We start from the raw sequence: 11811 nt of genomic DNA, 5'->3' as shown, positions 1-11811 counted from the left end.
GTTGTACTACTCAAATTTTCCAATTTAGTCCCAGAAGTGATTTCCATCTCACCACCTCGTATTACAATCCGTTCAATGGCAAATATTCCTTACTAATTCATGTTTTCCATTCTGGATAATTTTGTGCATTAGTCATCATACTTTTCAAAATTTTAAATTTGGTCCTTTTTGTCAAATTTTAACTTTTGCAATTCTTTTCACATGTTTTCATCTTTAATATCAAATTTTTTCATAAAATTTCTCATCCGCTTAAATTCAAAATTATGCCACGTGTTATATACAAAAATTTTGAGTTGTTACATTAGGTGATTTTCTTAAAATTGAATTAATTTCTTGTTTTTTTTTTGAAAATTATATTTACCTTCTTGCTGTTATCCTTGCAATTGCAGTTCTTGAACCAAGGATGACCAAGTCAAATTAATATTTGGTTTCCCTTTTCTTTCCTTTAATCTATAGTTATAAATTCTATTTTATGATACAATTTCTAACTGTCAAACAAATAACTCCTCTTTATAGATATTATTGCAATTTATTTGAAAACTGAAGCATACAAGAGTAGAGAAAAATTGAACTTAAGAATAATTTTGTTATGTCCAATACTTTTTACTTATAAACTAATGATTTTATTAATGGTGCTTACATACCATCAATTTAGCTTCATATAAAATAGTGTTGAATTTTGAAAGAAAAATTACACTTTTTTTAAATATTCTTTTAAAAAGAATTAATGATTTTATATTTGATGTTTGATTTTCTCACATGATAAGTAGTCCACTTATATAATTTGCATACTACTAATCAAAATTAATTTAAATTTAATAAAATATTGATAATAATTAATATGAAATTATACTTTGTATTTTTATGAAGATGTTTTTCTAAGGCTACCTTTAATTTCCTTTCGTGACTATAATTTATTTTATATGTTATAAGAATAATAGAACACTTTTTATATAAAATAATAGAACACTTTGTAAGATTTTTAGTCCTAGATCCAATTAAGTTTAAAATCATGTGACCAAATGTAAATGGAATAAGAGTTTTACTTTAATAGAAATTAAATCTTATCATTCATTTGGTTATTTGATGAATGTACCAGATTAAAATTAATTTTTCCTCTACCTATTAGGGTTATACACACAAAATACACGTAAAAATTATAGCCTCCATTGCTTGAGGGTTTGTGTGACATAATGGAAAAGGTTAAGAGAAGAAATCAATTTATGGATTGTTGTTCTTCATTAAGTTTAATGGTCAACTCAATCCCATATCACATAATTTTTAAACTTGTGAAAATCAATTATTTAAAAATACTAAAATTATTATTTGTACTATATTAGTGTTTTAGTTTACATGATATTAACATCATAAAGATTTTACACAATTTATCTAGAATTTAATTTTTAATTATAATACTATCTTTAAAATATCAATTTGTTTCAATCTTTATCTTAAAGAAAGGAAAAAAAGTTGATAACTGTTTTAGTTAAAATGTTGTTACATTTTTCATGCAAGCAATTTCAACATTGAAGGAAAGATAGAAAGATAATTAGCTTACTTAAGAATGTATGAGATGTTCACATTTAATCTTTGTGTAACAAAAAAATAATAGAATTGGAGATATCTATATTTAAAATTTATCAGAAAAACTACAATAGATTATTTGGAGATCTCCATATTATTTAGTATTTAAGTAGAAAAAGAAAGAAAGCTACAAACCTTATTGAACATTATGTCATTTTCAATCATTTTCTCCGTCTATAATATCATATTTTTTTATTTAATTCAGAGTAATTAAATAGGAGTAGTGGGCTTGTAACTAAATTATTTAAATAAATTTTGGCCAAAAAATTATTTGAACAATTAAAATAGTATTTTCCCAGCTAATTTAATTAAGTTTATTAATTGGTTTTGTTTTAAAATTAATTACTTTTATTAAATTTATATAATATTCGTAAACATAAATACTTAATAATTTTCATTCTTCTAAAACTGTTTTTCAAATTCTTAAAAGCATGACTTCACATCAAATTAATTTTTTTAATAATATTCACTAAAACAATTTTATCACACACGTCCATATTATTTTAAATACGTATTTGATCTAACCATAAATATTTATTCTTATGAATAATGAAATATGTTAATATTAAAATATCTTCCTTTAAAAAATAAAAGTGAAAACATTTTAGAGATTGCTGATTACTCAATTAGGAAGTTTAATTCCTTAAAAGGTGAAACTCTAACTATAGTACTTATACATATAGATTTGTGCATGTTTAATCATTTACTTTTATTTGCTTAAAATTAATTTTTTTTACTTTTTGAATTATTTAATTTTTATCTTTTGTTAACTTTTTGTTTCCGTTACTTTAAGTATAATTTTAAATTTAACCCTTATTCTTTACAATTTGTTATTAATTTAGCCTCTGGTTAATTTTTCCAATTTTTTTTACTTTCACATGTTTTCATGGGATAATCTATGAAAAATCTAAAATTTTAAAAACTATTAAAACTATAAAATATAAAAAATATATAAAAAGTGATATATATCGAATAAAATATATACCCTTAGTTTCTTCTTCGAAGTAAAAATTCTCATTAAGCAAAAAAAAAAAAAGGAAAAAGAAAATTTATGATCATAAAACTTTAAACACATCCTTCTCTTCTTTAACACAAAACCTAATAATATCTTCTTCAAAGAAACCAATCACAACAATACTTCTTCAACAAACAATCCAATTTGATTTCTTAAATATATAAATAAAGCTTTAAGAATTTTCAATTTTGGGTGGTATTTAGACTATTTGTCTTCATTATTTGCAATAACCCATAGGGCCCTCAAAGGTCTAAAACATTTTAATTTTCCCATTTGTATACATATTATGGTCCTCCCAAAAATAAAAATAGGTCCCTCCAATATTTTTATAGTATTAAAATAATTATTCTTAATAAGAATAAAGGGAAAATCTTCTTAAAGAAACCAAATTTGTGAGAAAAAATTGGAACTTCCATTGTTTCTTTCATATTTTTTTCATCCTTTATTTGTGAGTTAATACAAGTTTTGAGCTTTACAGGGTCTCGATACTGGCATTTTCATCAGTCAAGTCGTTAAGGGATATACCCTCAACCTACCAGTATGCTATCTCTTAATGGGAAAGAGGTATTTAGATGTACCGATAGTTTATTAGTGGAAATTGGGAAATCAATTTGCATGTAAAGTTTAGTATTTTTGAGAATCTAGTTAGTTATATGATGTTATCATGCTTCAAAATTAGTGAAACAATTGATTTGCATTAGAATGTTATTTATAAATAATGAGATCCACCACTGATGCAACCTTAGCCCAGGAAATTACTACTGAATCCATTGAGCTGCCACGAGGACCAATAACTCGATCACGAGCTAAGAGATTTCGAAATGCAATAGCAAGCTATTTGGAACGAGCAAGTGGCCGAATTCGATAGTCGTGCTTCGAACCGTTCAAAAAGCGTTACTTGCAATTTATTGCAAGCTGAATTTGTTTCTTTTAATTAACTTGTTTTAGTTTAATAAATGAGTAGCTGATCAATTAATTTAACTTATCTTAAGTTTTAATAAATGAGTTAGTTATTGAAATTTATTAAATAAATATGCTTCTTAATTGATCTAGTTCCTAGGATTATTTATTGATGCATAAATTAAGTTCTTTAAATTATGCTTCTTTAATTAAACTAGTTGCTGGAATAATTATTGCATATATGTTTTAGTTCATTTATTTAAGTAAGTTTAATGTTTGTTATGATTAATAAGTGTTTTCATTTGTTTAATAAACTCATTTTAATGTGTTTATTGTAGGTGACTTTTTAGCTTATAGTGGTTACAATTCAAGGCTGTTACTCATTTAATTAAGTGGCTGTTCAAGTTCTTTTGAGTTACAATTAAAGGGGCTATTATAAAGGGAGCTTAAAAATCATTAAAGGAGTTTTTAAAGAGCATTTTATGCCCTTTAAAATTCAGCAGCAACTCTTCCACTTCCAGCCGTTTTTGGAGCTTTCAAGAGAAATTAATCAAGCCTTTGAATGTCATTAAGGAGCTGGTTAAGAGATGGTGTCTATTCAACTAGCCAAGGATAACTCAAGAGTCATTTTCTAAGCCATTAAATACATTCAAATCAACTGAATTAAAGTGATTTTATGGAAGGAGTTATTTGGTTCAAAGAATAAGAAAAGACATCAGTTTTTATGGCACATTAAGTGGATGTTTTTGACCATTCGGTTACCTTGTTTTAGCATTATAAATAGATGTAATCAGCCATAGAGAGGAGAACTTTTTGCTGAATATAGATGAAATATTTGAATTGTGAGCTATCCAATTCTTTTTGTTCTTACGGAATTGATTTGACTTATCAAGCAAAGCTTGTGGCGTCCATCTTTTCTTTGTTGCTGAACTTATCACCTTTGGTGTGGCGTTCAATATACCTTTGGTTCCTATCATAGTTGATAGTGGGTCAAGGTTCCTTGTTGTTTCCTTTAACCTAAAAACACCTAAAGACCATTTTGAGATTCGGGTCAACAATTCGTTATTGTTGGTTCATTTTTTTGGTCTTAGCCATTTAATTTGTTACTGTTTCCTATCTATTTTATTCATTACCTTTGTTTGAAGCCATTAACTCTATTTTGTTACTTTTAAACCGAAACGATTCTATTCTACTCAATTCACGATCGGGCATCACTAACGACTCGAATCAATCACGAAATGAGTTCGTATCAAATTGGTATCAGAGCTAGCGAATTTGGAGTAAGAATCAACGTTGTCGGCATTACGGTATAGTAGTTTCTTTGAAAAAAATATGAAAAAAAAATTCGAAAAAAAAATTCAAGAAAAAAATTTAGTTTACATTCAAACTCAAAATATTGGATATCAAGCAAAAAAAAAAATCGTGAAAAAAAATTGTGAAAAAAAAAAGAAAAGAAAAGCTAGTTTTGAAATTTTGTTGTTGTTTGCTGCCCCAAATTTTTAGTCATTACTACCTTCTATTGTTTCGCCACACCCAACCTTTTCATTTCTTTGTTTCAAGCTTACTTTCCTTTGTCCTACAATAATCTTACCAAGCCCAAACATCAAGTTTGTAAGCCGACCCACAACAATTACTTTTTAAGTTTAAATAATTCCTAAGAACTTAGAGAGGAGGAGTGAGTGGAAAGAGGCAAGAGAGTGGTGAGTTTATTCGAGAGTATAAAAGCCAAGTGAGTGAGATTTCTTTGTGAGCGGATAGTGAGATTCTTTGTTGTGAGTTTATTTTTAAAAAAAAGTCACGAAGTCCGGAAAGAAACAAAATGTGGAAGGAGGGTTACGTCCCGTAAGAAATGTTGGAAGAGGAGTGCCAGATCTTACCCTTCAAGCAATTATGCGAGAGATGGAGCAACTATTTGATAGAAAACTTGAACCGATTGAAGATCGATTATATCGAGTCGAGACACGAGAACCACGTGAGATGACTCTGGAAGGTGCAACACGAGAGCGAGAACGTCCAATCCAAAATCCTTATGAAGCAAGTGAACAAGAAAGTGATCATTCATCTGCCCGAAGTGTACGACGTCGAGGCCGTCAACGACAACGAGGTCCTAGAGATCGTGATCGACCCGATGCCAATCTTAAGAATATCAAGATGACAATTCCACCATTCCAAGGAAAGAATGACCCTGGAGCTTATTTGGAGTGGGAAAAGAAGATTGAGCTTGTTTTTGATATAATTAATGGTGCTTACATACCATCAATTTAGCTTCATATAAAATAGTATTGAATTTTGAAAGAAAAATTACACTTTTTTTTTAAATATTCTTTTTAAAAAAGAATTAATGATTTTATATTTGATGTTTGATTTTCTCACATGATAAGTAGTCCACTTATATAATTTGCATACTACTAATCAAAATTAATTTAAATTTAATAAAATATTGATAATAATTAATATGAAATTATACTTTGTATTTTTATGAAGATGTTCTATGCGGAGAGTAAAAAGGTGAAACTCGCAGCAATTGAGTTTTCTGATTATGCCATAGTGTGGTGGGACCAACTTGTAACAAGTCGACGACGAAATGGTGAATGACCCATCTCTACTTGGGGAGAAATGAAATCAGTCATGCGGAAAAGATTTATTCCATCATACTACCATCGAGATCTTTATCAACGACTTCAAAACCTTACTCAAGGAAATAGAAGTGTTGAAGATTATTATAAGGAGATGGAGATAGCGATGATTCGAGCTGATATCGAGGAGGATCGAGAAGCAACCATGGCTAGGTTCCTTGCGGGTTTAAATTGTGACATTGCCAACATAGTTGAACTACAACACTATGTTGAAGTGATGGACATGGTTCACATGGCGATTAAGGTTGAAAAGTAACTTAAGCGAAAAGGAGTTAGTAGACCCTATGCCAATTCTTCAACCAACAAATGGAATCAAGGAGTCAACAAACCCCCAGTTAGAACAAAGGAACCAACTGTAGCAGTTAAATTAAATCAGCCCATTGGAGAGACAAGTTGAAATAAAAACGAGCAAGCGCCAAATTGCACGAGAGACATAAGATGTTTCAAGTGTCAAGGCCGAGGGCACATAGCTAGTCAATGTCCCAATCGACGAATTATGGTGATAAGAGCTGATGGAGAAGTTGAGTCAGAGGAAGAGGATGAAAATGAACCTGAAATGCCATCCGATGATGAAGATTTAGAGTTACCCGTTGAAGGAGAAATTCTTGTGGTGAAGCGTAGCCTCAGCATTCAAAGTGTTGAAACTGATCAACAAAGGGAGAATATTTTTCACACTCGATGCCACATTCAAGGCAAGGTATGTAGTATGATCATTGATGGTGGTAGTTGTACTAACGTAGCTAGTATTATGTTGGTGGAAAAGCTAGGTTTGGCTACAACTAAACATCCAACTCCATACAAGTTGCAATGGCTAAATGATGGAGGTGAGCTGAAAGTAACAAAACAAGCTGTGGTGGCATTTTCTATTGGAAAGTACCAAGATGAAGTGGTGTGCGATGTAGTTCTTATGCATGCAGGACATCTACTTTTGGGACGTCCATGGCAGTTTGATAGGCACGTGATCTATGATGGTTATACAAATCACTATACATTCAAGCATCGAGGCAAGAATGTAACTTTAGCGCCATTGACTCCAAAGCAAGTGTACCAAGATCAATTGAAGTTGAAAGAAAAGATTGAAAAAGATAGAGACAAGAAAAATGAAAAAAAGAAAGAAAAAATTAAAGGAGTGGAGGTAAAAGTACGAGAGGAACAAGAAAGTCAAAAAGAAATTGAGAGTGGTAAAATGAGCGTATTTGCGAGAGAAAAGGAGATAAGAAAATCATTGTTGTTGCATCAACCCGTACTTGTGCTTATGTACAAGGAATGCTTATTCGATGCTAACGAACTTGACAATTCTTTACCTTTGTCTATTGTTTCATTGATTCAGGAATTCAAAGACGTTTTCCCGGAAGATGTGCCAAGTGGATTGCCTCCTTTTCGAGGTATTGAACATCAAATAGACTTTATTCCCGGAGCTACAATTCCAAATCGGCCAGCTTATCAAAGCAACCCGGAGGAAACTAAAGAGTTGCAACGACAAGTAGCGGAATTAATGGAAAAAGGCTATATACGGGAGAGTTTAAGTCCATGTGCGGTTCCCGTTCTGTTGGTGCCTAAAAAAGATAGTTCATGGAGGATGTGCGTAGATTGCCGAGCTATCAACAAAATTACCGTCAAATACCGTCATCCCATTCCTAGACTTGATGATATGTTAGACGAGCTTAGTGGTGCAAAATTGTTCTCTAAGATTGATTTAAAAAGTGGCTATCATCAAATTCGTATGCGGGAGGGGGACGAGTGGAAGACTGTATTTAAGACTAAATACGGTTTGTATGAGTGGTTAGTGATGCCTTTTGGCCTCACCAATGCACCGAGTACTTTCATGAGGTTGATGAACCACGTTTTGAGGTCTTTCATTGGTCGTTTTTGCGTAGTTTATTTTGACGATATTTTAATTTACAGCAAATCATTAACTGAACATCTTGAACATTTGCATGCTATTTTGAAGGTTTTACGACATGAAGTATTGTATGCAAACCTTAAGAAATGTAACTTTTGTACTGAAAATGTTGTTTTTCTAGGTTTTGTTGTAAGTGCGAATGGACTAGAGGTGGACCAAGAGAAGATTAAAGCAATACAAGAATGGCCACGACCGAATAACATCAGCCAAGTTAGAAGCTTTCATGGCCTTGCAAGCTTCTATAGGAGGTTTGTACCAAATTTTAGCACTCTTGCTGCCCCATTAACCGGTATTATCAAAAAAATTCACCTTTTATTTGGTCTGATGAACAAGAATCTGCTTTTGTTAAAATCAAAGATTGTTTGACTAATGCTCCACTTTTATGTTTGCCAGATTTTAACAAAATTTTCAAGGTGGAATGTGATGCTTCTGGAATAGGAATAGGTGCGATTTTAACGCAAGATGGGCGACCGGTGGCTTATTTTAGTGAGAAACTTAATGGAGCTACACTCAATTATCCCACCTATGACAAAGAAATGTACGCATTGATACGTGCATTAGAAACATGGCAGCATTACCTTTGGCCTAAAAGAGTTCATTATACACACGGACCATGAGGCTTTGAAGCATTTGAGAGGGCAAACTAAGCTTAACAAACGACATGCAAAATGGGTAGAATTCTTAGAATCCTTTCCATATGTGATTAAGGATAAGCAAGGTAAGGAAAATATCGATGCAAATGCTTTATCACGAAGGTATGCTCTTCTAAATTATTTGGATGTCAAGTTACTCGGTTTTGCTTATTTAAAGGAATTATATGCTGATGATTCTGATTTTGGAGAAGTTTACAAGTTATGTGTGCAAGGTGCGTATGACAGGTACTACCAACAAGATGGGTTCCTATTTCGAGAAAATAAGTTGTGCATACCCCAAGGATCAACTAGAAATTTGCTGGTTCATGAAGCACATAGTGGGGGTTTAATGGGACATTTTGGTATTGCCAAAACTTTGACCATTCTTCAAGAACACTTTTATTGGCCAAAGATGAACGAGATGTGGCTAAAGTGTGCAATCGTTGTATTGTTTGCAAGAAGGCGAAATCAAGGGTCCAGCCACATGGACTCTATACTCCATTACCGATCCCAGAAATGCCATGGATGGATATTTCTATGGACTTTGTTTTGGGTCTTCCTAGAACAAAGAATGGCAAAGATTCTGTGTTTGTTGTAGTTGATCGGTTTTCAAAAATGGCTCATTTCATAGCATGTAACAAAACTGACGATGCTTTAAATGTTGCCAATCTATTTTTTAGGGAGATTGTACGATTGCATGGCATTCCAAGAACCATTGTTTCGGATCGAGACACTAAATTTCTCAGCCACTTTTGGAGGACTTTATGGGGAAAGATTGGAACTAAGCTATTATTTTCCACAACAAGTCATCCCCAAACTGATGGCCAAACGGAGGTTGTTAGTAGAGTTCTGTCAACACTACTATGGGCCATTATACGTAAGAATTTAAAGACTTGGGAGGAGTGTCTACCTCACATTGAATTTGCATACAATCGATCGGTACATTCAGCTACCAAGTTTTCACCATTTGAGGTAGTGTATGGATTTAATCCCTTAACTCCATTGGATTTATTGCCTTTACCTTCTGATAAATTGGTGCATGTAGATGAAAAGAAAAAGGCAGATTTTGTGAAACAATTACATCAGCGAGTTAGGGATAATATTGAACGAAGAACGGAGCAATATGCTCATCAAGTTAACAAGGGCCGTAAACGAGTAATATTTGAACCTGGTGATTGGGTTTGGATTCACATGCGCAAGGAGAGATTTCCCGTTCAAAGACGTTCCAAGCTTTTACCACGAGGAGATGGACCTTTTCAAGTCTTGGAAAGGATTAATGATAACGCTGATAAGTTAGATTTACCTAGTGAGTATGGGGTTAGTGCTACTTTTAATGTTGCTGATTTATCCCTTTTGATGTAGGTGACGATTTGGGAGCAAATCGCCTCAAGAGGGGGAATGATGCAACCTTAGCCCAGAAATTACTATCGAATCCATTGAGTCGCCACGAGGACCAATAACTCGATCACGAGCTAAGAGATTTGAAATGCAATAGCAAGCTATTTGGAACGAGCTTAGGAAGAGCAAGTGGCGAATTCGATAGTCGTGCTTCGCATCTGTTCAAAAGCGTTACTTGCAATTTATTGCAAGTGAATTTGTTTCTTTTAATTAACTTGTTTTAGTTTAATAAATGAGTAGTGATAAATTAATTTAACTTATCTTAAGTTTTAATAAATGAGTTAGTTATTGAAATTTATTAAATAAATATGCTTCTTAATTGATCTAGTTCCTAGGATTATTTATTGATGCATAAATTAAGTTCTTTAAATTATGCTTCTTTAATTTAACTAGTTCTTGGAATAATTATTGCATATATGTTTTAGTTCATTTATTTAAGTAAGTTTAATGTTTGTTATGATTAATAAGTGTTTTCATTTGTTTAATAAACTCATTTTAATGTGTTTATTGCAGGTGACTTTTAGCTTATAGTGGTTACAATTCAAGGTCATTATACATTTAATTAAGTGGCTATTCAAGTTCTTTTGAGTTACAATTAAAGGGGCTGTTATAAAGGGAGCTTAAAAATCATTAAAGTAGTTTTTAAAGAGCATTTTATGCCCTTTAAAATTCAGCAACAACTCTTCCACTTCCAATTGCTTTTGGAGCTTTCAAGAGAAATTAATCAAGCCTTTGAATGTCATTAAGGAGCTGGTTAAGAGATGGTGTCTATTCAACTAGCCAAGGACAACTCAAGAGTCATTTTCTAAGCCATTAAAGACATTCAAATCAGCTGAATTAAAGTGATTTTATGGAAAGAGTTATTTGGTTCAAAGAATAAGAAAAGACATCAGTTTTTATGGCACATTAAGTGGATGTTTTTGACCATTTGGTTACCTTGTTTTAGCATTATAAATAGATGTAATCAGCCATAGAGAGGAGAACTTTTTGCTGAATATAGATGAAATATTTGAATTGTGAGCTATCCAATTCTCTTTGTTCTTACAGAATTGATTTGACTTATCAAGCAAAGCTTGTGGCGTCCATCTTTTATTTGTTGCTGAACTTATCACCTTTGGTGTGGCGTTCAATATACCTTTGGTTCCTATCATAGTTGATAGTGGGTCAAGGTTCCTTACTGTTTCCTTTAACCGAAAAACACCTAAAGACCATTTTGAGATTCGGGTCAACAATTCGTTATTGTTGGTTCATTTTTTTGGTCTTAGCCATTTAATTTGTTATTGTTTCCTATCTATTTTATTCATTACCTTTGTTTGAAGCCATTAACTCTATTTTGTTACTTTTAAACCGAAACGATTCTATTCTACTCAATTCACGATGGGCATCACTAACGACTCGAATCAATCACGAAACGAGTTCGTATCAACCACTTAAACTGCTATTTGTCTTGATTGGTTGCGAAATGTGATTGTTGAAAAATGGCCAACCATGCTACTCAAATGATTTTTGTTGAGTGCATGCAGTTTGCATGTATGTTGCAACATGTGTGTATGCTTCTCAATCTTAGTTTCATTGCTGTTTTGAATCGATTGTTTGTTATTTTAAATTGATTCTCTGCTTTTTGAATCGATTGTTTATTGTTTTGACTTGACTCTTTCCTGTTTAACTCGATTCAAACTTCAACAATGATAGTTTCATTTATTTTTTTTATGTTTTTCTTATTGTTGAATCAAGTCCTTGTAT

The 11811-nt window shown here is 32.0% G+C and overlaps 1 pseudogene; it reads left to right on the top strand.

Annotated features, from left to right (window-relative positions):
• Positions 1 to 5398: 5398 nt before the first annotated feature.
• LOC128042503 (uncharacterized) lies at positions 5399 to 10083 on the top strand (annotated as a pseudogene).
• Positions 10084 to 11811: the final 1728 nt, after the last annotated feature.

The sequence above is a fragment of the Gossypium raimondii genome, chromosome 7, assembly GCF_025698545.1.
Source record: "Gossypium raimondii isolate GPD5lz chromosome 7, ASM2569854v1, whole genome shotgun sequence".
In the NCBI taxonomy this organism is placed as follows: Eukaryota; Viridiplantae; Streptophyta; class Magnoliopsida; order Malvales; family Malvaceae; genus Gossypium; species Gossypium raimondii.
The sequence above is the reverse complement of the archived record's forward strand: the minus strand, read 5'-3'. Positions and strand labels throughout refer to the sequence as shown.